This window comes from Epinephelus lanceolatus, chromosome 4, assembly GCF_041903045.1.
Source record: "Epinephelus lanceolatus isolate andai-2023 chromosome 4, ASM4190304v1, whole genome shotgun sequence".
Taxonomy (NCBI): Eukaryota; Metazoa; Chordata; class Actinopteri; order Perciformes; family Serranidae; genus Epinephelus; species Epinephelus lanceolatus.
In genome coordinates this window covers 12,803,203-12,829,111 of record NC_135737.1, presented here as the reverse complement: position 1 = coordinate 12,829,111, position 25,909 = coordinate 12,803,203, and the positions used below count along the sequence as shown (strand labels likewise).

At 45.4% G+C, this 25,909-nt stretch overlaps 24 non-coding genes and 1 pseudogene across 24 annotated transcripts; all 25 read right to left on the bottom strand.

The window, feature by feature from the left end:
• Nucleotides 1-527: 527 nt before the first annotated feature.
• Nucleotides 528-718, bottom strand: LOC144463403 (U2 spliceosomal RNA). Its single transcript, XR_013491546.1, has one exon. It is a non-coding gene; the product is annotated as a U2 spliceosomal RNA (small nuclear RNA).
• Nucleotides 719-1,437: 719 nt separating this feature from the next.
• Nucleotides 1,438-1,601, bottom strand: LOC144463121 (U1 spliceosomal RNA). Its single transcript, XR_013491263.1, has one exon. It is a non-coding gene; the product is annotated as a U1 spliceosomal RNA (small nuclear RNA).
• Nucleotides 1,602-2,582: 981 nt separating this feature from the next.
• On the bottom strand, nucleotides 2,583-2,773 carry LOC144463382 (U2 spliceosomal RNA). Its single transcript, XR_013491523.1, has one exon. It is a non-coding gene; the product is annotated as a U2 spliceosomal RNA (small nuclear RNA).
• A 719-nt stretch (nucleotides 2,774-3,492) lies between these two features.
• On the bottom strand, nucleotides 3,493-3,656 carry LOC144463077 (U1 spliceosomal RNA). Its single transcript, XR_013491219.1, has one exon. It is a non-coding gene; the product is annotated as a U1 spliceosomal RNA (small nuclear RNA).
• Nucleotides 3,657-4,637: 981 nt separating this feature from the next.
• On the bottom strand, nucleotides 4,638-4,828 carry LOC144463390 (U2 spliceosomal RNA). Its single transcript, XR_013491531.1, has one exon. It is a non-coding gene; the product is annotated as a U2 spliceosomal RNA (small nuclear RNA).
• Nucleotides 4,829-5,546: 718 nt separating this feature from the next.
• On the bottom strand, nucleotides 5,547-5,710 carry LOC144463081 (U1 spliceosomal RNA). The gene has a single exon (XR_013491223.1). It is a non-coding gene; the product is annotated as a U1 spliceosomal RNA (small nuclear RNA).
• A 981-nt stretch (nucleotides 5,711-6,691) lies between these two features.
• LOC144463389 (U2 spliceosomal RNA) lies at nucleotides 6,692-6,882 on the bottom strand. Its single transcript, XR_013491530.1, has one exon. It is a non-coding gene; the product is annotated as a U2 spliceosomal RNA (small nuclear RNA).
• Nucleotides 6,883-7,601: 719 nt separating this feature from the next.
• LOC144463076 (U1 spliceosomal RNA) lies at nucleotides 7,602-7,765 on the bottom strand. Its single transcript, XR_013491218.1, has one exon. It is a non-coding gene; the product is annotated as a U1 spliceosomal RNA (small nuclear RNA).
• A 981-nt stretch (nucleotides 7,766-8,746) lies between these two features.
• Nucleotides 8,747-8,937, bottom strand: LOC144463375 (U2 spliceosomal RNA). Its single transcript, XR_013491516.1, has one exon. It is a non-coding gene; the product is annotated as a U2 spliceosomal RNA (small nuclear RNA).
• A 718-nt stretch (nucleotides 8,938-9,655) lies between these two features.
• LOC144463080 (U1 spliceosomal RNA) lies at nucleotides 9,656-9,819 on the bottom strand. Its single transcript, XR_013491222.1, has one exon. It is a non-coding gene; the product is annotated as a U1 spliceosomal RNA (small nuclear RNA).
• Nucleotides 9,820-10,800: 981 nt separating this feature from the next.
• Nucleotides 10,801-10,991, bottom strand: LOC144463381 (U2 spliceosomal RNA). Its single transcript, XR_013491522.1, has one exon. It is a non-coding gene; the product is annotated as a U2 spliceosomal RNA (small nuclear RNA).
• A 719-nt stretch (nucleotides 10,992-11,710) lies between these two features.
• On the bottom strand, nucleotides 11,711-11,874 carry LOC144462898 (U1 spliceosomal RNA). The gene has a single exon (XR_013491060.1). It is a non-coding gene; the product is annotated as a U1 spliceosomal RNA (small nuclear RNA).
• Nucleotides 11,875-12,855: 981 nt separating this feature from the next.
• Nucleotides 12,856-13,046, bottom strand: LOC144463380 (U2 spliceosomal RNA). The gene has a single exon (XR_013491521.1). It is a non-coding gene; the product is annotated as a U2 spliceosomal RNA (small nuclear RNA).
• A 719-nt stretch (nucleotides 13,047-13,765) lies between these two features.
• LOC144462887 (U1 spliceosomal RNA) lies at nucleotides 13,766-13,929 on the bottom strand. Its single transcript, XR_013491051.1, has one exon. It is a non-coding gene; the product is annotated as a U1 spliceosomal RNA (small nuclear RNA).
• A 981-nt stretch (nucleotides 13,930-14,910) lies between these two features.
• On the bottom strand, nucleotides 14,911-15,101 carry LOC144463379 (U2 spliceosomal RNA). The gene has a single exon (XR_013491520.1). It is a non-coding gene; the product is annotated as a U2 spliceosomal RNA (small nuclear RNA).
• Nucleotides 15,102-15,820: 719 nt separating this feature from the next.
• Nucleotides 15,821-15,984, bottom strand: LOC144463144 (U1 spliceosomal RNA). The gene has a single exon (XR_013491286.1). It is a non-coding gene; the product is annotated as a U1 spliceosomal RNA (small nuclear RNA).
• Nucleotides 15,985-16,965: 981 nt separating this feature from the next.
• LOC144462893 (U2 spliceosomal RNA) lies at nucleotides 16,966-17,156 on the bottom strand. Its single transcript, XR_013491057.1, has one exon. It is a non-coding gene; the product is annotated as a U2 spliceosomal RNA (small nuclear RNA).
• A 719-nt stretch (nucleotides 17,157-17,875) lies between these two features.
• Nucleotides 17,876-18,039, bottom strand: LOC144463141 (U1 spliceosomal RNA). The gene has a single exon (XR_013491283.1). It is a non-coding gene; the product is annotated as a U1 spliceosomal RNA (small nuclear RNA).
• A 981-nt stretch (nucleotides 18,040-19,020) lies between these two features.
• On the bottom strand, nucleotides 19,021-19,211 carry LOC144463414 (U2 spliceosomal RNA). Its single transcript, XR_013491557.1, has one exon. It is a non-coding gene; the product is annotated as a U2 spliceosomal RNA (small nuclear RNA).
• Nucleotides 19,212-19,930: 719 nt separating this feature from the next.
• Nucleotides 19,931-20,094, bottom strand: LOC144463064 (U1 spliceosomal RNA). Its single transcript, XR_013491206.1, has one exon. It is a non-coding gene; the product is annotated as a U1 spliceosomal RNA (small nuclear RNA).
• A 981-nt stretch (nucleotides 20,095-21,075) lies between these two features.
• On the bottom strand, nucleotides 21,076-21,266 carry LOC144463287 (U2 spliceosomal RNA). Its single transcript, XR_013491428.1, has one exon. It is a non-coding gene; the product is annotated as a U2 spliceosomal RNA (small nuclear RNA).
• Nucleotides 21,267-21,998: 732 nt separating this feature from the next.
• On the bottom strand, nucleotides 21,999-22,124 carry LOC144463152 (U1 spliceosomal RNA; annotated as a pseudogene).
• A 981-nt stretch (nucleotides 22,125-23,105) lies between these two features.
• On the bottom strand, nucleotides 23,106-23,296 carry LOC144463413 (U2 spliceosomal RNA). The gene has a single exon (XR_013491556.1). It is a non-coding gene; the product is annotated as a U2 spliceosomal RNA (small nuclear RNA).
• A 719-nt stretch (nucleotides 23,297-24,015) lies between these two features.
• LOC144463136 (U1 spliceosomal RNA) lies at nucleotides 24,016-24,179 on the bottom strand. Its single transcript, XR_013491278.1, has one exon. It is a non-coding gene; the product is annotated as a U1 spliceosomal RNA (small nuclear RNA).
• Nucleotides 24,180-25,160: 981 nt separating this feature from the next.
• On the bottom strand, nucleotides 25,161-25,351 carry LOC144463378 (U2 spliceosomal RNA). The gene has a single exon (XR_013491519.1). It is a non-coding gene; the product is annotated as a U2 spliceosomal RNA (small nuclear RNA).
• Between the last annotated feature and the right edge of the window lie 558 nt (nucleotides 25,352-25,909).

Below are 25,909 nucleotides of genomic sequence, written 5' to 3'. Positions count from 1 at the left end.
AGTGTGAACAACACTTTGTTAAAAATATATCCACATGCTTCTCTGTTTGAAACTAAAGGAAAGAAGAAAATAATATTATAAATAAAAGCGCAACCATATGAAGAGTGTTTGCCTTTCTTTTGACATATCGGCACAGACCCGACTGTGGCAAACAGCGGCAGAAATTATGCAGAGTGGATTTTCACGTTGGGGGAATGGATCTATTCATCTGACTGAACTGGCAGCTAGTGGTCTCACTCAACAGGTACCGGTTCAATTCATTTTACAGTGAGATGCATGTAACAGGTCCTCAAAAGGAAAGTGCCAGACAGTGGCGAAAAGTTCAAACACGGCCAAAGTTCCAAAAAGAGAAGTTGGGCAAGTGTGTAAATGATGCCATAGCGCATGACTATTAGAAATGCGCACCTGGTAGAGGGGCTCAGTCAACACATACGCAATTTGCACGCTAGCATGGCGAAAACAAGAAATCAAGGCGAGGGCACATTAGAGACACGTCCTACGTGGTCTGTTTTCAACACGTTGAGGGAGGGGGGTGCACCGTTTCTGGAAGTGCTGCAATAACAGGTCGATGCGTGGAGTGGACGGGGCAAGCCCCTTTTCCATCTCCCTCTTCCAAAAAGCAATTTAATATATGGTCCCCGGGTAGGGGACGTATCAGATATTAAACTGATAAGAACAGATACTACACTTGATTTTAGCCAAAAGGCCGAGAAGCGATACTGACTGCTGAGTGAAGTGGGAGACTCAGTCTCCTCATTGTGACTCTAGCTCGCGGGTTCAATATGATTTCGATCGCTACAAAAACACACGGCAGACTGGGAACGTGAAGTTCGATGTTTTATGACTGATGGGCAACACAAATATGCATCCGATCGCAGACTTTTATTACAAAAGGTTATGGGAGTTAACGCGGGCCGAAAAGTGATACTGCCAATGGGTCAGCGGAAAAGGAGGGAGTCACAGCACGGTCTCTCGCGCCGACTGGTCGTAATCTGCTGTGTTTTTTTCGGCATGTTGTCAACCTTCAGAAGATTTCAAAACATAGAGTGCATCCATCATAAATATCTGCAAACTAAAGTAAACAATTTAAGATTTGTCTCTACTCGTTGACTGTCTTTATATTAACAACGGAGAGCCGCTGCCACTGTGACTTGACGCGTTTCACTGAAAAATGCCCCACTTTTAATACGGTGGGCGGGGGCATCAGTTGCAACCCACATATTATTCTAAATGACTGAGTGTGAGGATATAACAATATCATAGGAGCTTGTTTTGCTTCTTCAGTAGTGGCACAGATGTGAAGTGATGCGGTACCGACTTGCACTGACACAACGGGCAAGGGCAAAGCCTGTGATTGAGCGTGAAATGGCGTTTGATGCACGCGGTTCTCTAGTGCCATATGCTGCCACAGCTGTTGGTTGCATTAAACAAGCACATCAGGAGAGAGCGCGAACGCAGTCCCCCACTACCAGAAATTATGCAGTCGAGATTCCCACATCTGGGGAATTCGCAGAGGTCAGCTCAATTGGAGTGCAGTGACCGAGCCTCGCCCTGGGTGAACCACCTTCTTGATCATGGTATCTCCCCTGCCAGGTAAGTATGACTTGTACACCTCACACACAGGGGCCTCATTCACGGTCATACGATGATAGGTGATGGTGCTGGCAATGTATAGCAATGACCAGTCCAGAACCACACACTATAAAGGCTCTGATAATCTACAGAACGCTAATATACAAGAGACACTTTTGTAGTGAGACTGAACAAAACTTGTTCACATTTTACTTGAGAGAAATGGGCACATATCTCATCACGCCATGCTGTATATCCATAGTAAAAGCTAAGCTAACATGGCCAGGCTGTCCATTGATCGCCAATAAATGAGGCAAAAACCTAAGTGAGTTCACACCAGACAAAGATAAATGACACTGCAATCAAGTGTTGTTTGATCTGCATTTAAAAGAAAAAAGTCAGCGGAAAGACTAAAAAACAGGCCTGTCTCCTCACATTAGAGACACGGCGTGATCCGCCCGCTGCTGCCACCTATTGGTCTGGAGTGTGAACAACACTTTGTTAAAAATATATCCACATGCTTCTCTGTTTGAAACTAAAGGAAAGAAGAAAATAATATTATAAATAAAAGCGCAACCATATGAAGAGTGTTTGCCTTTCTTTTGACATATCGGCACAGACTCGACTGTGGCAAACAGCGGCAGAAATTATGCAGAGTGGATTTTCACGTTGGGGGAATGGATCTATTCATCTGACTGAACTGGCAGCTAGTGGTCTCACTCAACAGGTACCGGTTCAATTCATTTTACAGTGAGATGCATGTAACAGGTCCTCAAAAGGAAAGTGCCAGACAGTGGCGAAAAGTTCAAACACGGCCAAAGTTCCAAAAAGAGAAGTTGGGCAAGTGTGTAAATGATGCCATAGCGCATGACTATTAGAAATGCGCACCTGGTAGAGGGGCTCAGTCAACACATACGCAATTTGCACGCTAGCATGGCGAAAACAAGAAATCAAGGCGAGGGCACATTAGAGACACGTCCTACGTGGTCTGTTTTCAACACGTTGAGGGAGGGGGGTGCACCGTTTCTGGAAGTGCTGCAATAACAGGTCGATGCGTGGAGTGGACGGGGCAAGCCCCTTTTCCATCTCCCTGTTCCAAAAAGCAATTTAATATATGGTCCCCGGGTAGGGGACGTATCGGATATTAAACTGATAAGAACAGATACTACACTTGATCTTAGCCAAAAGGCCGAGAAGCGATACTGACTGCTGAGTGAAGTGGGAGACTCAGTCTCCTCATTGAGACTCTAGCTCGCGGGTTCAATATGATTTCGATCGCTACAAAAACACACGGCAGACTGTGAACGTGAAGTTCGATGTTTTATGACTGATGGGCAACACAAATATGCATCCGATCGCAGACTTTTATTACAAAAGGTTATGGGAGTTAACGCGGGCCGAAAAGTGATACTGCCAATGGGTCAGCGGAAAAGGAGGGAGTCACAGCACGGTCTCTCGCGCCGACTGGTCGTAATCTGCTGTGTTTTTTTCGGCATGTTGTCAACCTTCAGAAGATTTCAAAACATAGAGTGCATCCATCATAAATATCTGCAAACTAAAGTAAACAATTTAAGATTTGTCTCTACTCGTTGACTGTCTTTATATTAACAACGGAGAGCCGCTGCCACTGTGACTTGACGCGTTTCACTGAAAAATGCCCCACTTTTAATACGGTGGCCGGGGGCATCAGTTGCAACCCACATATTATTCTAAATGACTGAGTGTGAGGATATAACAATATCATAGGAGCTTGTTTTGCTTCTTCAGTAGTGGCACAGATGTGAAGTGATGCGGTACCGACTTGCACTGACACAACGGGCAAGGGCAAAGCCTGTGATTGAGCGTGAAATGGCGTTTGATGCACGCGGTTCTCTAGTGCCATATGCTGCCACAGCTGTTGGTTGCATTAAACAAGCACATCAGGGGAGAGCGCGAACGCAGTCCCCCACTACCAGAAATTATGCAGTCGAGATTCCCACATTTGGGGAATTCGCAGAGGTCAGCTCAATTGGAGTGCAGTGACCGAGCCTCGCCCTGGGTGAACCACCTTCTTGATCATGGTATCTCCCCTGCCAGGTAAGTATGACTTGTACACCTCACACACAGGGGCCTCATTCACGGTCATACGATGATAGGTGATGGTGCTGGCAATGTATAGCAATGACCAGTCCAGAACCACACACTATAAAGGCTCTGATAATCTACAGAACGCTAATATACAAGAGACACTTTTGTAGTGAGACTGAACAAAACTTGTTCACATTTTACTTGAGAGAAATGGGCACATATCTCATCACGCCATGCTGTATATCCATAGTAAAAGCTAAGCTAACATGGCCAGGCTGTCCATTGATCGCCAATAAATGAGGCAAAAACCTAAGTGAGTTCACACCAGACAAAGATAAATGACACTGCAATCAAGTGTTGTTTGATCTGCATTTAAAAGAAAAAAGTCAGCGGAAAGACTAAAAAACAGGCCTGTCTCCTCACATTAGAGACACGGCGTGATCCGCCCGCTGCTGCCACCTATTGGTCTGGAGTGTGAACAACACTTTGTTAAAAATATATCCACATGCTTCTCTGTTTGAAACTAAAGGAAAGAAGAAAATAATATTATAAATAAAAGCGCAACCATATGAAGAGTGTTTGCCTTTCTTTTGACATATCGGCACAGACCCGACTGTGGCAAACAGCGGCAGAAATTATGCAGAGTGGATTTTCACGTTGGGGGAATGGATCTATTCATCTGACTGAACTGGCAGCTAGTGGTCTCACTCAACAGGTACCGGTTCAATTCATTTTACAGTGAGATGCATGTAACAGGTCCTCAAAAGGAAAGTGCCAGACAGTGGCGAAAAGTTCAAACACGGCCAAAGTTCCAAAAAGAGAAGTTGGGCAAGTGTGTAAATGATGCCATAGCGCATGACTATTAGAAATGCGCACCTGGTAGAGGGGCTCAGTCAACACATACGCAATTTGCACGCTAGCATGGCGAAAACAAGAAATCAAGGCGAGGGCACATTAGAGACACGTCCTACATGGTCTGTTTTCAACACGTTGAGGGAGGGGGGTGCACCGTTTCTGGAAGTGCTGCAATAACAGGTCGATGCGTGGAGTGGACGGGGCAAGCCCCTTTTCCATCTCCCTCTTCCAAAAAGCAATTTAATATATGGTCCCCGGGTAGGGGACGTATCGGATATTAAACTGATAAGAACAGATACTACACTTGATCTTAGCCAAAAGGCCGAGAAGCGATACTGACTGCTGAGTGAAGTGGGAGACTCAGTCTCCTCATTGAGACTCTAGCTCGCGGGTTCAATATGATTTCGATCGCTACAAAAACACACGGCAGACTGTGAACGTGAAGTTCGATATTTTATGACTGATGGGCAACACAAATATGCATCCGATCGCAGACTTTTATTACAAAAGGTTATGGGAGTTAACGCGGGCCGAAAAGTGATACTGCCAATGGGTCAGCGGAAAAGGAGGGAGTCACAGCACGGTCTCTCGCGCCGACTGGTCGTAATCTGCTGTGTTTTTTTCGGCATGTTGTCAACCTTCAGAAGATTTCAAAACATACAGTGCATCCATCATAAATATCTGCAAACTAAAGTAAACAATTTAAGATTTGTCTCTACTCGTTGACTGTCTTTATATTAACAACGGAGAGCCGCTGCCACTGTGACTTGACGCGTTTCACTGAAAAATGCCCCACTTTTAATACGGTGGGCGGGGGCATCAGTTGCAACCCACATATTATTCTAAATGACTGAGTGTGAGGATATAACAATATCATAGGAGCTTGTTTTGCTTCTTCAGTAGTGGCACAGATGTGAAGTGATGCGGTACCGACTTGCACTGACACAACGGGCAAGGGCAAAGCCTGTGATTGAGCGTGAAATGGCGTTTGATGCACGCGGTTCTCTAGTGCCATATGCTGCCACAGCTGTTGGTTGCATTAAACAAGCACATCAGGGAGAGCGCGAACGCAGTCCCCCACTACCAGAAATTATGCAGTCGAGATTCCCACATTTGGGGAATTCGCGGAGGTCAGCTCAATCGGAGTGCAGTGACCGAGCCTCGCCCTGGGTGAACCACCTTCTTGATCATGGTATCTCCCCTGCCAGGTAAGTATGACTTGTACACCTCACACACAGGGGCCTCATTCACGGTCATACGATGATAGGTGATGGTGCTGGCAATGTATAGCAATGACCAGTCCAGAACCACACACTATAAAGGCTCTGATAATCTACAGAACGCTAATATACAAGAGACACTTTTGTAGTGAGACTGAACAAAACTTGTTCACATTTTACTTGAGAGAAATGGGCACATATCTCATCACGCCATGCTGTATATCCATAGTAAAAGCTAAGCTAACATGGCCAGGCTGTCCATTGATCGCCAATAAATGAGGCAAAAACCTAAGTGAGTTCACACCAGACAAAGATAAATGACACTGCAATCAAGTGTTGTTTGATCTGCATTTAAAAGAAAAAAGTCAGCGGAAAGACTAAAAAACAGGCCTGTCTCCTCACATTAGAGACACGGCGTGATCCGCCCGCTGCTGCCACCTATTGGTCTGGAGTGTGAACAACACTTTGTTAAAAATATATCCACATGCTTCTCTGTTTGAAACTAAAGGAAAGAAGAAAATAATATTATAAATAAAAGCGCAACCATATGAAGAGTGTTTGCCTTTCTTTTGACATATCGGCACAGACCCGACTGTGGCAAACAGCGGCAGAAATTATGCAGAGTGGATTTTCACGTTGGGGGAATGGATCTATTCATCTGACTGAACTGGCAGCTAGTGGTCTCACTCAACAGGTACCGGTTCAATTCATTTTACAGTGAGATGCATGTAACAGGTCCTCAAAAGGAAAGTGCCAGACAGTGGCGAAAAGTTCAAACACGGCCAAAGTTCCAAAAAGAGAAGTTGGGCAAGTGTGTAAATGATGCCATAGCGCATGACTATTAGAAATGCGCACCTGGTAGAGGGGCTCAGTCAACACATACGCAATTTGCACGCTAGCATGGCGAAAACAAGAAATCAAGGCGAGGGCACATTAGAGACACGTCCTACGTGGTCTGTTTTCAACACGTTGAGGGAGGGGGGTGCACCGTTTCTGGAAGTGCTGCAATAACAGGTCGATGCGTGGAGTGGACGGGGCAAGCCCCTTTTCCATCTCCCTCTTCCAAAAAGCAATTTAATATATGGTCCCCGGGTAGGGGACGTATCGGATATTAAACTGATAAGAACAGATACTACACTTGATCTTAGCCAAAAGGCCGAGAAGCGATACTGACTGCTGAGTGAAGTGGGAGACTCAGTCTCCTCATTGAGACTCTAGCTCGCGGGTTCAATATGATTTCGATCGCTACAAAAACACACGGCAGACTGTGAACGTGAAGTTCGATATTTTATGACTGATGGGCAACACAAATATGCATCCGATCGCAGACTTTTATTACAAAAGGTTATGGGAGTTAACGCAGGCCGAAAAGTGATACTGCCAATGGGTCAGCGGAAAAGGAGGGAGTCACAGCACGGTCTCTCGCGCCGACTGGTCGTAATCTGCTGTGTTTTTTTCGGCATGTTGTCAACCTTCAGAAGATTTCAAAACATACAGTGCATCCATCATAAATATCTGCAAACTAAAGTAAACAATTTAAGATTTGTCTCTACTCGTTGACTGTCTTTATATTAACAACGGAGAGCCGCTGCCACTGTGACTTGACGCGTTTCACTGAAAAATGCCCCACTTTTAATACGGTGGGCGGGGGCATCAGTTGCAACCCACATATTATTCTAAATGACTGAGTGTGAGGATATAACAATATCATAGGAGCTTGTTTTGCTTCTTCAGTAGTGGCACAGATGTGAAGTGATGCGGTACCGACTTGCACTGACACAACGGGCAAGGGCAAAGCCTGTGATTGAGCGTGAAATGGCGTTTGATGCACGCGGTTCTCTAGTGCCATATGCTGCCACAGCTGTTGGTTGCATTAAACAAGCACATCAGGGGAGAGCGCGAACGCAGTCCCCCACTACCAGAAATTATGCAGTCGAGATTCCCACATTTGGGGAATTCGCAGAGGTCAGCTCAATTGGAGTGCAGTGACCGAGCCTCGCCCTGGGTGAACCACCTTCTTGATCATGGTATCTCCCCTGCCAGGTAAGTATGACTTGTACACCTCACACACAGGGGCCTCATTCACGGTCATACGATGATAGGTGATGGTGCTGGCAATGTATAGCAATGACCAGTCCAGAACCACACACTATAAAGGCTCTGATAATCTACAGAACGCTAATATACAAGAGACACTTTTGTAGTGAGACTGAACAAAACTTGTTCACATTTTACTTGAGAGAAATGGGCACATATCTCATCACGCCATGCTGTATATCCATAGTAAAAGCTAAGCTAACATGGCCAGGCTGTCCATTGATCGCCAATAAATGAGGCAAAAACCTAAGTGAGTTCACACCAGACAAAGATAAATGACACTGCAATCAAGTGTTGTTTGATCTGCATTTAAAAGAAAAAAGTCAGCGGAAAGACTAAAAAACAGGCCTGTCTCCTCACATTAGAGACACGGCGTGATCCGCCCGCTGCTGCCACCTATTGGTCTGGAGTGTGAACAACACTTTGTTAAAAATATATCCACATGCTTCTCTGTTTGAAACTAAAGGAAAGAAGAAAATAATATTATAAATAAAAGCGCAACCATATGAAGAGTGTTTGCCTTTCTTTTGACATATCGGCACAGACTCGACTGTGGCAAACAGCGGCAGAAATTATGCAGAGTGGATTTTCACGTTGGGGGAATGGATCTATTCATCTGACTGAACTGGCAGCTAGTGGTCTCACTCAACAGGTACCGGTTCAATTCATTTTACAGTGAGATGCATGTAACAGGTCCTCAAAAGGAAAGTGCCAGACAGTGGCGAAAAGTTCAAACACGGCCAAAGTTCCAAAAAGAGAAGTTGGGCAAGTGTGTAAATGATGCCATAGCGCATGACTATTAGAAATGCGCACCTGGTAGAGGGGCTCAGTCAACACATACGCAATTTGCACGCTAGCATGGCGAAAACAAGAAATCAAGGCGAGGGCACATTAGAGACACGTCCTACGTGGTCTGTTTTCAACACGTTGAGGGAGGGGGGTGCACCGTTTCTGGAAGTGCTGCAATAACAGGTCGATGCGTGGAGTGGACGGGGCAAGCCCCTTTTCCATCTCCCTGTTCCAAAAAGCAATTTAATATATGGTCCCCGGGTAGGGGACATATCGGATATTAAACTGATAAGAACAGATACTACACTTGATCTTAGCCAAAAGGCCGAGAAGCGATACTGACTGCTGAGTGAAGTGGGAGACTCAGTCTCCTCATTGAGACTCTAGCTCGCGGGTTCAATATGATTTCGATCGCTACAAAAACACACGGCAGACTGTGAACGTGAAGTTCGATATTTTATGACTGATGGGCAACACAAATATGCATCCGATCGCAGACTTTTATTACAAAAGGTTATGGGAGTTAACGCGGGCCGAAAAGTGATACTGCCAATGGGTCAGCGGAAAAGGAGGGAGTCACAGCACGGTCTCTCGCGCCGACTGGTCGTAATCTGCTGTGTTTTTTTCGGCATGTTGTCAACCTTCAGAAGATTTCAAAACATACAGTGCATCCATCATAAATATCTGCAAACTAAAGTAAACAATTTAAGATTTGTCTCTACTCGTTGACTGTCTTTATATTAACAACGGAGAGCCGCTGCCACTGTGACTTGACGCGTTTCACTGAAAAATGCCCCACTTTTAATACGGTGGGCGGGGGCATCAGTTGCAACCCACATATTATTCTAAATGACTGAGTGTGAGGATATAACAATATCATAGGAGCTTGTTTTGCTTCTTCAGTAGTGGCACAGATGTGAAGTGATGCGGTACCGACTTGCACTGACACAACGGGCAAGGGCAAAGCCTGTGATTGAGCGTGAAATGGCGTTTGATGCACGCGGTTCTCTAGTGCCATATGCTGCCACAGCTGTTGGTTGCATTAAACAAGCACATCAGGGAGAGCGCGAACGCAGTCCCCCACTACCAGAAATTATGCAGTCGAGATTCCCACATTTGGGGAATTCGCGGAGGTCAGCTCAATCGGAGTGCAGTGACCGAGCCTCGCCCTGGGTGAACCACCTTCTTGATCATGGTATCTCCCCTGCCAGGTAAGTATGACTTGTACACCTCACACACAGGGGCCTCATTCACGGTCATACGATGATAGGTGATGGTGCTGGCAATGTATAGCAATGACCAGTCCAGAACCACACACTATAAAGGCTCTGATAATCTACAGGACGCTAATATACAAGAGACACTTTTGTAGTGAGACTGAACAAAACTTGTTCACATTTTACTTGAGAGAAATGGGCACATATCTCATCACGCCATGCTGTATATCCATAGTAAAAGCTAAGCTAACATGGCCAGGCTGTCCATTGATCGCCAATAAATGAGGCAAAAAACTAAGTGAGTTCACACCAGACAAAGATAAATGACACTGCAATCAAGTGTTGTTTGATCTGCATTTAAAAGAAAAAAGTCAGCGGAAAGACTAAAAAACAGGCCTGTCTCCTCACATTAGAGACACGGCGTGATCCGCCCGCTGCTGCCACCTATTGGTCTGGAGTGTGAACAACACTTTGTTAAAAATATATCCACATGCTTCTCTGTTTGAAACTAAAGGAAAGAAGAAAATAATATTATAAATAAAAGCGCAACCATATGAAGAGTGTTTGCCTTTCTTTTGACATATCGGCACAGACCCGACTGTGGCAAACAGCGGCAGAAATTATGCAGAGTGGATTTTCACGTTGGGGGAATGGATCTATTCATCTGACTGAACTGGCAGCTAGTGGTCTCACTCAACAGGTACCGGTTCAATTCATTTTACAGTGAGATGCATGTAACAGGTCCTCAAAAGGAAAGTGCCAGACAGTGGCGAAAAGTTCAAACACGGCCAAAGTTCCAAAAAGAGAAGTTGGGCAAGTGTGTAAATGATGCCATAGCGCATGACTATTAGAAATGCGCACCTGGTAGAGGGGCTCAGTCAACACATACGCAATTTGCACGCTAGCATGGCGAAAACAAGAAATCAAGGCGAGGGCACATTAGAGACACGTCCTACGTGGTCTGTTTTCAACACGTTGAGGGAGGGGGGTGCACCGTTTCTGGAAGTGCTGCAATAACAGGTCGATGCGTGGAGTGGACGGGGCAAGCCCCTTTTCCATCTCCCTGTTCCAAAAAGCAATTTAATATATGGTCCCCGGGTAGGGGACGTATCGGATATTAAACTGATAAGAACAGATACTACACTTGATCTTAGCCAAAAGGCCGAGAAGCGATACTGACTGCTGAGTGAAGTGGGAGACTCAGTCTCCTCATTGAGACTCTAGCTCGCGGGTTCAATATGATTTCGATCGCTACAAAAACACACGGCAGACTGTGAACATGAAGTTCGATATTTTATGACTGATGGGCAACACAAATATGCATCCGATCGCAGACTTTTATTACAAAAGGTTATGGGAGTTAACGCAGGCCGAAAAGTGATACTGCCAATGGGTCAGCGGAAAAGGAGGGAGTCACAGCACGGTCTCTCGCGCCGACTGGTCGTAATCTGCTGTGTTTTTTTCGGCATGTTGTCAACCTTCAGAAGATTTCAAAACATACAGTGCATCCATCATAAATATCTGCAAACTAAAGTAAACAATTTAAGATTTGTCTCTACTCGTTGACTGTCTTTATATTAACAACGGAGGGCCGCTGCCACTGTGACTTGACGCGTTTCACTGAAAAATGCCCCACTTTTAATACGGTGGGCGGGGGCATCAGTTGCAACCCACATATTATTCTAAATGACTGAGTGTGAGGATATAACAATATCATAGGAGCTTCTTTTGCTTCTTCAGTAGTGGCACAGATGTGAAGTGATGCGGTACCGACTTGCACTGACACAACGGGCAAGGGCAAAGCCTGTGATTGAGCGTGAAATGGCGTTTGATGCACGCGGTTCTCTAGTGCCATATGCTGCCACAGCTGTTGGTTGCATTAAACAAGCACATCAGGGGAGAGCGCGAACGCAGTCCCCCACTACCAGAAATTATGCAGTCGAGATTCCCACATTTGGGGAATTCGCAGAGGTCAGCTCAATCGGAGTGCAGTGACCGAGCCTCGCCCTGGGTGAACCACCTTCTTGATCATGGTATCTCCCCTGCCAGGTAAGTATGACTTGTACACCTCACACACAGGGGCCTCATTCACGGTCATACGATGATAGGTGATGGTGCTGGCAATGTATAGCAATGACCAGTCCAGAACCACACACTATAAAGGCTCTGATAATCTACAGGACGCTAATATACAAGAGACACTTTTGTAGTGAGACTGAACAAAACTTGTTCACATTTTACTTGAGAGAAATGGGCACATATCTCATCACGCCATGCTGTATATCCATAGTAAAAGCTAAGCTAACATGGCCAGGCTGTCCATTGATCGCCAATAAATGAGGCAAAAACCTAAGTGAGTTCACACCAGACAAAGATAAATGACACTGCAATCAAGTGTTGTTTGATCTGCATTTAAAAGAAAAAAGTCAGCGGAAAGACTAAAAAACAGGCCTGTCTCCTCACATTAGAGACACGGCGTGATCCGCCCGCTGCTGCCACCTATTGGTCTGGAGTGTGAACAACACTTTGTTAAAAATATATCCACATGCTTCTCTGTTTGAAACTAAAGGAAAGAAGAAAATAATATTATAAATAAAAGCGCAACCATATGAAGAGTGTTTGCCTTTCTTTTGACATATCGGCACAGACCCGACTGTGGCAAACAGCGGCAGAAATTATGCAGAGTGGATTTTCACGTTGGGGGAATGGATCTATTCATCTGACTGAACTGGCAGCTAGTGGTCTCACTCAACAGGTACCGGTTCAATTCATTTTACAGTGAGATGCATGTAACAGGTCCTCAAAAGGAAAGTGCCAGACAGTGGCGAAAAGTTCAAACACGGCCAAAGTTCCAAAAAGAGAAGTTGGGCAAGTGTGTAAATGATGCCATAGCGCATGACTATTAGAAATGCGCACCTGGTAGAGGGGCTCAGTCAACACATACGCAATTTGCACGCTAGCATGGCGAAAACAAGAAATCAAGGCGAGGGCACATTAGAGACACGTCCTACGTGGTCTGTTTTCAACACGTTGAGGGAGGGGGGTGCACCGTTTCTGGAAGTGCTGCAATAACAGGTCGATGCGTGGAGTGGACGGGGCAAGCCCCTTTTCCATCTCCCTGTTCCAAAAAGCAATTTAATATATGGTCCCCGGGTAGGGGACGTATCGGATATTAAACTGATAAGAACAGATACTACACTTGATCTTAGCCAAAAGGCCGAGAAGCGATACTGACTGCTGAGTGAAGTGGGAGACTCAGTCTCCTCATTGAGACTCTAGCTCGCGGGTTCAATATGATTTCGATCGCTACAAAAACACACGGCAGACTGTGAACGTGAAGTTCGATATTTTATGACTGATGGGCAACACAAATATGCATCCGATCGCAGACTTTTATTACAAAAGGTTATGGGAGTTAACGCAGGCCGAAAAGTGATACTGCCAATGGGTCAGCGGAAAAGGAGGGAGTCACAGCACGGTCTCTCGCGCCGACTGGTCGTAATCTGCTGTGTTTTTTTCGGCATGTTGTCAACCTTCAGAAGATTTCAAAACATACAGTGCATCCATCATAAATATCTGCAAACTAAAGTAAACAATTTAAGATTTGTCTCTACTCGTTGACTGTCTTTATATTAACAACGGAGGGCCGCTGCCACTGTGACTTGACGCGTTTCACTGAAAAATGCCCCACTTTTAATACGGTGGGCGGGGGCATCAGTTGCAACCCACATATTATTCTAAATGACTGAGTGTGAGGATATAACAATATCATAGGAGCTTCTTTTGCTTCTTCAGTAGTGGCACAGATGTGAAGTGATGCGGTACCGACTTGCACTGACACAACGGGCAAGGGCAAAGCCTGTGATTGAGCGTGAAATGGCGTTTGATGCACGCGGTTCTCTAGTGCCATATGCTGCCACAGCTGTTGGTTGCATTAAACAAGCACATCAGGGGAGAGCGCGAACGCAGTCCCCCACTACCAGAAATTATGCAGTCGAGATTCCCACATTTGGGGAATTCGCAGAGGTCAGCTCAATCGGAGTGCAGTGACCGAGCCTCGCCCTGGGTGAACCACCTTCTTGATCATGGTATCTCCCCTGCCAGGTAAGTATGACTTGTACACCTCACACACAGGGGCCTCATTCACGGTCATACGATGATAGGTGATGGTGCTGGCAATGTATAGCAATGACCAGTCCAGAACCACACACTATAAAGGCTCTGATAATCTACAGGACGCTAATATACAAGAGACACTTTTGTAGTGAGACTGAACAAAACTTGTTCACATTTTACTTGAGAGAAATGGGCACATATCTCATCACGCCATGCTGTATATCCATAGTAAAAGCTAAGCTAACATGGCCAGGCTGTCCATTGATCGCCAATAAATGAGGCAAAAACCTAAGTGAGTTCACACCAGACAAAGATAAATGACACTGCAATCAAGTGTTGTTTGATCTGCATTTAAAAGAAAAAAGTCAGCGGAAAGACTAAAAAACAGGCCTGTCTCCTCACATTAGAGACACGGCGTGATCCGCCCGCTGCTGCCACCTATTGGTCTGGAGTGTGAACAACACTTTGTTAAAAATATATCCACATGCTTCTCTGTTTGAAACTAAAGGAAAGAAGAAAATAATATTATAAATAAAAGCGCAACCATATGAAGAGTGTTTGCCTTTCTTTTGACATATCGGCACAGACCCGACTGTGGCAAACAGCGGCAGAAATTATGCAGAGTGGATTTTCACGTTGGGGGAATGGATCTATTCATCTGACTGAACTGGCAGCTAGTGGTCTCACTCAACAGGTACCGGTTCAATTCATTTTACAGTGAGATGCATGTAACAGGTCCTCAAAAGGAAAGTGCCAGACAGTGGCGAAAAGTTCAAACAAGGCCAAAGTTCCAAAAAGAGAAGTTGGGCAAGTGTGTAAATGATGCCATAGCGCATGACTATTAGAAATGCACACCTGGTAGAGGGGCTCAGTCAACACATACGCAATTTGCACGCTAGCATGGCGAAAACAAGAAATCAAGGCGAGGGCACATTAGAGACACGTCCTACGTGGTCTGTTTTCAACACGTTGAGGGAGGGGGGTGCACCGTTTCTGGAAGTGCTGCAATAACAGGTCGATGCGTGGAGTGGACGGGGCAAGCCCCTTTTCCATCTCCCTGTTCCAAAAAGCAATTTAATATATGGTCCCCGGGTAGGGGACGTATCGGATATTAAACTGATAAGAACAGATACTACACTTGATCTTAGCCAAAAGGCCGAGAAGCGATACTGACTGCTGAGTGAAGTGGGAGACTCAGTCTCCTCATTGAGACTCTAGCTCGCGGGTTCAATATGATTTCGATCGCTACAAAAACACACGGCAGACTGTGAACGTGAAGTTCGATGTTTTATGACTGATGGGCAACACAAATATGCATCCGATCGCAGACTTTTATTACAAAAGGTTATGGGAGTTAACGCGGGCCGAAAAGTGATACTGCCAATGGGTCAGCGGAAAAGGAGGGAGTCACAGCACGGTCTCTCGCGCCGACTGGTCGTAATCTGCTGTGTTTTTTTCGGCATGTTGTCAACCTTCAGAAGATTTCAAAACATAGAGTGCATCCATCATAAATATCTGCAAACTAAAGTAAACAATTTAAGATTTGTCTCTACTCGTTGACTGTCTTTATATTAACAACGGAGAGCCGCTGCCACTGTGACTTGACGCGTTTCACTGAAAAATGCCCCACTTTTAATACGGTGGGCGGGGGCATCAGTTGCAACCCACATATTATTCTAAATGACTGAGTGTGAGGATATAACAATATCATAGGAGCTTCTTTTGCTTCTTCAGTAGTGGCACAGATGTGAAGTGATGCGGTACCGACTTGCACTGACACAACGGGCAAGGGCAAAGCCTGTGATTGAGCGTGAAATGGCGTTTGATGCACGCGGTTCTCTAGTGCCATATGCTGCCACAGCTGTTGGTTGCACTAAACAAGCACATCAAGGGAGAGCGCGAACGCAGTCCCCCACTACTAGAAATTATGCAGTCCAGATTCCCACATTTGGGGAATTCGCAGAGGTCAGCTCAATCGGGGTGCAGTGACCGAGCCTCGCCCTGGGTGAACCACCTTCTTGATCATGGTATCTCTCCTGCCAGGTAAGTATGACTTGTACACCTCACACACAGGGGCCTCATTCACGGTCATACGATGATAGGTGATGGTGCTGGCAATGTATAGCAATGACCAGTCCAGAACCACACACTATAAAGGCTCTGATAATCTACAGGACGCTAATATACAAGAGACACTTTTGTAGTGAGACTGAACAAAACTTGTTCACATTTTACTTGAGAGAAATGGGCACATATCTCATCACGCCATGCTGTATATCCATAGTAAAAGCTAAGCTAACATGGCCAGGCTGTCCATTGATCGCCAATAAATGAGGCAAAAACCTAAGTGAGTTCACACCAGACAAAGATAAATGACACTGCAATCAAGTGTTGTTTGATCTGCATTTAAAAGAAAAAAGTCAGCGGAAAGACTAAAAAACAGGCCTGTCTCCTCACATTAGAGACACGGCGTGATCTGCCCGCTGCTGCCACCTATTGGTCTGGAGTGTGAACAACACTTTGTTAAAAATATATCCACATGCTTCTCTGTTTGAAACTAAAGGAAAGAAGAAAATAATATTATAAATAAAAGCGCAACCATATGAAGAGTGTTTGCCTTTCTTTTGACATATCGGCACAGACCCGACTGTGGCAAACAGCGGCAGAAATTATGCAGAGTGGATTTTCACGTTGGGGGAATGGATCTATTCATCTGACTGAACTGGCAGCTAGTGGTCTCACTCAACAGGTACCGGTTCAATTCATTTTACAGTGAGATGCATGTAACAGGTCCTCAAAAGGAAAGTGCCAGACAGTGGCGAAAAGTTCAAACACGGCCAAAGTTCCAAAAAGAGAAGTTGGGCAAGTGTGTAAATGATGCCATAGCGCATGACTATTAGAAATGCGCACCTGGTAGAGGGGCTCAGTCAACACATACGCAATTTGCACGCTAGCATGGCGAAAACAAGAAATCAAGGCGAGGGCACATTAGAGACACGTCCTACGTGGTCTGTTTTCAACACGTTGAGGGAGTGGGGTGCACCGTTTCTGGAAGTGCTGCAATAACAGGTCGATGCGTGGAGTGGACGGGGCAAGCCCCTTTTCCATCTCCCTGTTCCAAAAAGCAATTTAATATATGGTCCCCGGATAGGGTATGTATCGGATATTAAACTGATAAGAACAGATACTACACTTGATCTTAGCCAAAAGGCCGAGAAGCGATACTGACTGCTGAGTGAAGTGGGAGACTCAGTCTCCTCATTGTGACTCTAGCTCGCGGGTTCAATATGATTTCGATCGCTACAAAAACACACGGCAGACTGTGAACGTGAAGTTCGATGTTTTATGACTGATGGGCAACACAAATATGCATCCGATCACAGACTTTTATTACAAAAGGTTATGGGAGTTAACGCGGGCCGAAAAGTGATACTGCCAATGGGTCAGCGGAAAAGGAGGGAGTCACAGCACGGTCTCTCGCGCCGACTGGTCGTAATCTGCTGTGTTTTTTTCGGCATGTTGTCAACCTTCAGAAGATTTCAAAACATACAGTGCATCCATCATAAATATCTGCAAACTAAAGTAAACAATTTAAGATTTGTCTCTACTCGTTGACTGTCTTTATATTAACAACGGAGAGCCGCTGCCACTGTGACTTGACGCGTTTCACTGAAAAATGCCCCACTTTTAATACGGTGGGCGGGGGCATCAGTTGCAACCCACATATTATTCTAAATGACTGAGTGTGAGGATATAACAATATCATAGGAGCTTGTTTTGCTTCTTCAGTAGTGGCACAGATGTGAAGTGATGCGGTACCGACTTGCACTGACACAACGGGCAAGGGCAAAGCCTGTGATTGAGCGTGAAATGGCGTTTGATGCACGCGGTTCTCTAGTGCCATATGCTGCCACAGCTGTTGGTTGCACTAAACAAGCACATCAAGGGAGAGCGCGAACGCAGTCCCCCACTACCAGAAATTATGCAGTCCAGATTCCCACATTTGGGGAATTCGCAGAGGTCAGCTCAATCGGGGTGCAGTGACCGAGCCTCGCCCTGGGTGAACCACCTTCTTGATCATGGTATCTCTCCTGCCAGGTAAGTATGACTTGTACACCTCACACACAGGGGCCTCATTCACGGTCATACGATGATAGGTGATGGTGCTGGCAATGTATAGCAATGACCAGTCCAGAACCACACACTATAAAGGCTCTGATAATCTACAGGACGCTAATATACAAGAGACACTTTTGTAGTGAGACTGAACAAAACTTGTTCACATTTTACTTGAGAGAAATGGGCACATATCTCATCACGCCATGCTGTATATCCATAGTAAAAGCTAAGCTAACATGGCCAGGCTGTCCATTGATCGCCAATAAATGAGGCAAAAACCTAAGTGAGTTCACACCAGACAAAGATAAATGACACTGCAATCAAGTGTTGTTTGATCTGCATTTAAAAGAAAAAAGTCAGCGGAAAGACTAAAAAACAGGCCTGTCTCCTCACATTAGAGACACGGCGTGATCCGCCCGCTGCTGCCACCTATTGGTCTGGAGTGTGAACAACACTTTGTTAAAAATATATCCACATGCTTCTCTGTTTGAAACTAAAGGAAAGAAGAAAATAATATTATAAATAAAAGCGCAACCATATGAAGAGTGTTTGCCTTTCTTTTGACATATCGGCACAGACCCGACTGTGGCAAACAGCGGCAGAAATTATGCAGAGTGGATTTTCACGTTGGGGGAATGGATCTATTCATCTGACTGAACTGGCAGCTAGTGGTCTCACTCAACAGGTACCGGTTCAATTCATTTTACAGTGAGATGCATGTAACAGGTCCTCAAAAGGAAAGTGCCAGACAGTGGCGAAAAGTTCAAACACGGCCAAAGTTCCAAAAAGAGAAGTTGGGCAAGTGTGTAAATGATGCCATAGCGCATGACTATTAGAAATGCGCACCTGGTAGAGGGGCTCAGTCAACACATACGCAATTTGCACGCTAGCATGGCGAAAACAAGAAATCAAGGCGAGGGCACATTAGAGACACGTCCTACGTGGTCTGTTTTCAACACGTTGAGGGAGGGGGGTGCACCGTTTCTGGAAGTGCTGCAATAACAGGTCGATGCGTGGAGTGGACGGGGCAAGCCCCTTTTCCATCTCCCTGTTCCAAAAAGCAATTTAATATATGGTCCCCGGGTAGGGGATGTATCGGATATTAAACTGATAAGAACAGATACTACACTTGATCTTAGCCAAAAGGCCGAGAAGCGATACTGACTGCTGAGTGAAGTGGGAGACTCAGTCTCCTCATTGTGACTCTAGCTCGCGGGTTCAATATGATTTCGATCGCTACAAAAACACACGGCAGACTGTGAACGTGAAGTTCGATGTTTTATGACTGATGGGCAACACAAATATGCATCCGATCGCAGACTTTTATTACAAAAGGTTATGGGAGTTAACGCGGGCCGAAAAGTGATACTGCCAATGGGTCAGCGGAAAAGGAGGGAGTCACAGCACGGTCTCTCGCGCCGACTGGTCGTAATCTGCTGTGTTTTTTTCGGCATGTTGTCAACCTTCAGAAGATTTCAAAACATAGAGTGCATCCATCATAAATATCTGCAAACTAAAGTAAACAATTTAAGATTTGTCTCTACTCGTTGACTGTCTTTATATTAACAACGGAGAGCCGCTGCCACTGTGACTTGACGCGTTTCACTGAAAAATGCCCCACTTTTAATACGGTGGGCGGGGGCATCAGTTGCAACCCACATATTATTCTAAATGACTGAGTGTGAGGATATAACAATATCATAGGAGCTTGTTTTGCTTCTTCAGTAGTGGTACAGATGTGAAGTGATGCGGTACCGACTTGCACTGACACAACGGGCAAGGGCAAAGCCTGTGATTGAGCATGAAATGGCGTTTGATGCACGCGGTTCTCTAGTGCCATATGCTGCCACAGCTGTTGGTTGCATTAAACAAGCACATCAGGGGAGAACGCGAACGCAGTCCCCCACTACCAGAAATTATGCAGTCGAGATTCCCACATTTGGGGAATTCGCAGAGGTCAGCTCAATCGGAGTGCAGTGACCGAGCCTCGCCCTGGGTGAACCACCTTCTTGATCATGGCATCTCCCCTGCCAGGTAAGTATGACTTGTACACCTCACACACAGGGGCCTCATTCACGGTCATACGATGATAGGTGATGGTGCTGGCAATGTATAGCAATGACCAGTCCAGAACCACACACTATAAAGGCTCTGATAATCTACAGAACGCTAATATACAAGAGACACTTTTGTAGTGAGACTGAACAAAACTTGCTCACATTTTACTTGAGAGAAATGGGCACATATCTCATCACGCCATGCTGTATATCCATAGTAAAAGCTAAGCTAACATGGCCAGGCTGTCCATTGATCGCCAATAAATGAGGCAAAAACCTAAGTGAGTTCACACCAGACAAAGATAAATGACACTGCAATCAAGTGTTGTTTGATCTGCATTTAAAAGAAAAAAGTCAGCGGAAAGACTAAAAAACAGGCCTGTCTCCTCACATTAGAGACACGGCGTGATCCGCCCGCTGCTGCCACCTATTGGTCTGGAGTGTGAACAACACTTTGTTAAAAATATATCCACATGCTTCTCTGTTTGAAACTAAAGGAAAGAAGAAAATAATATTATAAATAAAAGCGCAACCATATGAAGAGTGTTTGCCTTTCTTTTGACATATCGGCACAGACCCGACTGTGGCAAACAGCGGCAGAAATTATGCAGAGTGGATTTTCACGTTGGGGGAATGGATCTATTCATCTGACTGAACTGGCAGCTAGTGGTCTCACTCAACAGGTACCGGTTCAATTCATTTTACAGTGAGATGCATGTAACAGGTCCTCAAAAGGAAAGTGCCAGACAGTGGCGAAAAGTTCAAACACGGCCAAAGTTCCAAAAAGAGAAGTTGGGCAAGTGTGTAAATGATGCCATAGCGCATGACTATTAGAAATGCGCACCTGGTAGAGGGCCTCAGTCAACACATACGCAATTTGCACGCTAGCATGGCGAAAACAAGAAATCAAGGCGAGGGCACATTAGAGACACGTCCTACGTGGTCTGTTTTCAACACGTTGAGGGAGTGGGGTGCACCGTTTCTGGAAGTGCTGCAATAACAGGTCGATGCGTGGAGTGGACGGGGCAAGCCCCTTTTCCATCTCCCTGTTCCAAAAAGCAATTTAATATATGGTCCCCGGGTAGGGGACGTATCAGATATTAAACTGATAAGAACAGATACTACACTTGATCTTAGCCAAAAGGCCGAGAAGCGATACTGACTGCTGAGTGAAGTGGGAGACTCAGTCTCCTCATTGAGACTCTAGCTCGCGGGTTCAATATGATTTCGATCGCTACAAAAACACACGGCAGACTGTGAACGTGAAGTTCGATGTTTTATGACTGATGGGCAACACAAATATGCATCCGATCGCAGACTTTTATTACAAAAGGTTATGGGAGTTAACGCGGGCCGAAAAGTGATACTGCCAATGGGTCAGCGGAAAAGGAGGGAGTCACAGCACGGTCTCTCGCGCCGACTGGTCGTAATCTGCTGTGTTTTTTTCGGCATGTTGTCAACCTTCAGAAGATTTCAAAACATACAGTGCATCCATCATAAATATCTGCAAACTAAAGTAAACAATTTAAGATTTGTCTCTACTCGTTGACTGTCTTTATATTAACAACGGAGAGCCGCTGCCACTGTGACTTGACGCGTTTCACTGAAAAATGCCCCACTTTTAATACGGTGGGCGGGGGCATCAGTTGCAACCCACATATTATTCTAAATGACTGAGTGTGAGGATATAACAATATCATAGGAGCTTGTTTTGCTTCTTCAGTAGTGGCACAGATGTGAAGTGATGCGGTACCGACTTGCACTGACACAACGGGCAAGGGCAAAGCCTGTGATTGAGCGTGAAATGGCGTTTGATGCACGCGGTTCTCTAGTGCCATATGCTGCCACAGCTGTTGGTTGCATTAAACAAGCACATCAGGGGAGAGCGCGAACGCAGTCCAGATTCCCACATTTGGGGAATTCGCAGAGGTCAGCTCAATCGGAGTGCAATGACCGAGCCTCGCCCTGGGTGAACCACCTTCTTGATCATGGTATCTCCCCTGCCAGGTAAGTATGACTTGTACACCTCACACACAGGGGCCTCATTCACGGTCATACGATGATAGGTGATGGTGCTGGCAATGTATAGCAATGACCAGTCCAGAACCACACACTATAAAGGCTCTGATAATCTACAGGACGCTAATATACAAGAGACACTTTTGTAGTGAGACTGAACAAAACTTGTTCACATTTTACTTGAGAGAAATGGGCACATATCTCATCACGCCATGCTGTATATCCATAGTAAAAGCTAAGCTAACATGGCCAGGCTGTCCATTGATCGCCAATAAATGAGGCAAAAACCTAAGTGAGTTCACACCAGACAAAGATAAATGACACTGCAATCAAGTGTTGTTTGATCTGCATTTAAAAGAAAAAAGTCAGCGGAAAGACTAAAAAACAGGCCTGTCTCCTCACATTAGAGACACGGCGTGATCCGCCCGCTGGTGGCACCTATTGGTCTGGAGTGTGAACAACACTTTGTTAAAAATATATCCACATGCTTCTCTGTTTGAAACTAAAGGAAAGAAGAAAATAATATTATAAATAAAAGCGCAACCATATGAAGAGTGTTTGCCTTTCTTTTGACATATCGGCACAGACCAGACTGTGGCAAACAGCGGCAGAAATTATGCAGAGTGGATTTTCACGTTGGGGGAATGGATCTATTCATCTGACTGAACTGGCAGCTAGTGGTCTCACTCAACAGGTACCGGTTCAATTCATTTTACAGTGAGATGCATGTAACAGGTCCTCAAAAGGAAAGTGCCAGACAGTGGCGAAAAGTTCAAACACGGCCAAAGTTCCAAAAAGAGAAGTTGGGCAAGTGTGTAAATGATGCCATAGCGCATGACTATTAGAAATGCGCACCTGGTAGAGGGCCTCAGTCAACACATACGCAATTTGCACGCTAGCATGGCGAAAACAAGAAATCAAGGCGAGGGCACATTAGAGACACGTCCTACGTGGTCTGTTTTCAACACGTTGAGGGAGGGGGGTGCACCGTTTCTGGAAGTGCTGCAATAACAGGTCGATGCGTGGAGTGGACGGGGCAAGCCCCTTTTCCATCTCCCTGTTCCAAAAAGCAATTTAATATATGGTCCCCGGGTAGGGGATGTATCGGATATTAAACTGATAAGAACAGATACTACACTTGATCTTAGCCAAAAGGCCGAGAAGCGATACTGACTGCTGAGTGAAGTGGGAGACTCAGTCTCCTCATTGAGACTCTAGCTCGCGGGTTCAATATGATTTCGATCGCTACAAAAACACACGGCAGACTGTGAACGTGAAGTTCGATGTTTTATGACTGATGGGCAACACAAATATGCATCCGATCGCAGACTTTTATTACAAAAGGTTATGGGAGTTAACGCGGGCCGAAAAGTGATACTGCCAATGGGTCAGCGGAAAAGGAGGGAGTCACAGCACGGTCTCTCGCGCCGACTGGTCGTAATCTGCTGTGTTTTTTTCGGCATGTTGTCAACCTTCAGAAGATTTCAAAACATAGAGTGCATCCATCATAAATATCTGCAAACTAAAGTAAACAATTTAAGATTTGTCTCTACTCGTTGACTGTCTTTATATTAACAACGGAGAGCCGCTGCCACTGTGACTTGACGCGTTTCACTGAAAAATGCCCCACTTTTAATACGGTGGGCGGGGGCATCAGTTGCAACCCACATATTATTCTAAATGACTGAGTGTGAGGATATAACAATATCATAGGAGCTTCTTTTGCTTCTTCAGTAGTGGCACAGATGTGAAGTGATGCGGTACCGACTTGCACTGACACAACGGGCAAGGGCAAAGCCTGTGATTGAGCATGAAATGGCGTTTGATGCACGCGGTTCTCTAGTGCCATATGCTGCCACAGCTGTTGGTTGCATTAAACAAGCACATCAGGGGAGAGCGCGAACGCAGTCCCCCACTACCAGAAATTATGCAGTCCAGATTCCCACATTTGGGGAATTCGCAGAGGTCAGCTCAATTGGAGTGCAGTGACCGAGCCTCGCCCTGGGTGAACCACCTTCTTGATCATGGTATCTCCCCTGCCAGGTAAGTATGACTTGTACACCTCACACACAGGGGCCTCATTCACGGTCATACGATGATAGGTGATGGTGCTGGCAATGTATAGCAATGACCAGTCCAGAACCACACACTATAAAGGCTCTGATAATCTACAGGACGCTAATATACAAGAGACACTTTTGTAGTGAGACTGAACAAAACTTGTTCACATTTTACTTGAGAGAAATGGGCACATATCTCATCACGCCATGCTGTATATCCATAGTAAAAGCTAAGCTAACATGGCCAGGCTGTCCATTGATCGCCAATAAATGAGGCAAAAACCTAAGTGAGTTCACACCAGACAAAGATAAATGACACTGCAATCAAGTGTTGTTTGATCTGCATTTAAAAGAAAAAAGTCAGCGGAAAGACTAAAAAACAGGCCTGTCTCCTCACATTAGAGACACGGCGTGATCCGCCCGCTGCTGCCACCTATTGGTCTGGAGTGTGAACAACACTTTGTTAAAAATATATCCACATGCTTCTCTGTTTGAAACTAAAGGAAAGAAGAAAATAATATTATAAATAAAAGCGCAACCATATGAAGAGTGTTTGCCTTTCTTTTGACATATCGGCACAGACCCGACTGTGGCAAACAGCGGCAGAAATTATGCAGAGTGGATTTTCACGTTGGGGGAATGGATCTATTCATCTGACTGAACTGGCAGCTAGTGGTCTCACTCAACAGGTACCGGTTCAATTCATTTTACAGTGAGATGCATGTAACAGGTCCTCAAAAGGAAAGTGCCAGACAGTGGCGAAAAGTTCAAACACGGCCAAAGTTCCAAAAAGAGAAGTTGGGCAAGTGTGTAAATGATGCCATAGCGCATGACTATTAGAAATGCGCACCTGGTAGAGGGGCTCAGTCAACACATACGCAATTTGCACGCTAGCATGGCGAAAACAAGAAATCAAGGCGAGGGCACATTAGAGACACGTCCTACGTGGTCTGTTTTCAACACGTTGAGGGAGGGGGGTGCACCGTTTCTGGAAGTGCTGCAATAACAGGTCGATGCGTGGAGTGGACGGGGCAAGCCCCTTTTCCATCTCCCTGTTCCAAAAAGCAATTTAATATATGGTCCCCGGGTAGGGGACGTATCGGATATTAAACTGATAAGAACAGATACTACACTTGATCTTAGCCAAAAGGCCGAGAAGCGATACTGACTGCTGAGTGAAGTGGGAGACTCAGTCTCCTCATTGAGACTCTAGCTCGCGGGTTCAATATGATTTCGATCGCTACAAAAACACACGGCAGACTGTGAACGTGAAGTTCGATGTTTTATGACTGATGGGCAACACAAATATGCATCCGATCGCAGACTTTTATTACAAAAGGTTATGGGAGTTAACGCGGGCCGAAAAGTGATACTGCCAATGGGTCAGCGGAAAAGGAGGGAGTCACAGCACGGTCTCTCGCGCCGACTGGTCGTAATCTGCTGTGTTTTTTTCGGCATGTTGTCAACCTTCAGAAGATTTCAAAACATACAGTGCATCCATCATAAATATCTGCAAACTAAAGTAAACAATTTAAGATTTGTCTCTACTCGTTGACTGTCTTTATATTAACAACGGAGAGCCGCTGCCACTGTGACTTGACGCGTTTCACTGAAAAATGCCCCACTTTTAATACGGTGGGCGGGGGCATCAGTTGCAACCCACATATTATTCTAAATGACTGAGTGTGAGGATATAACAATATCATAGGAGCTTGTTTTGC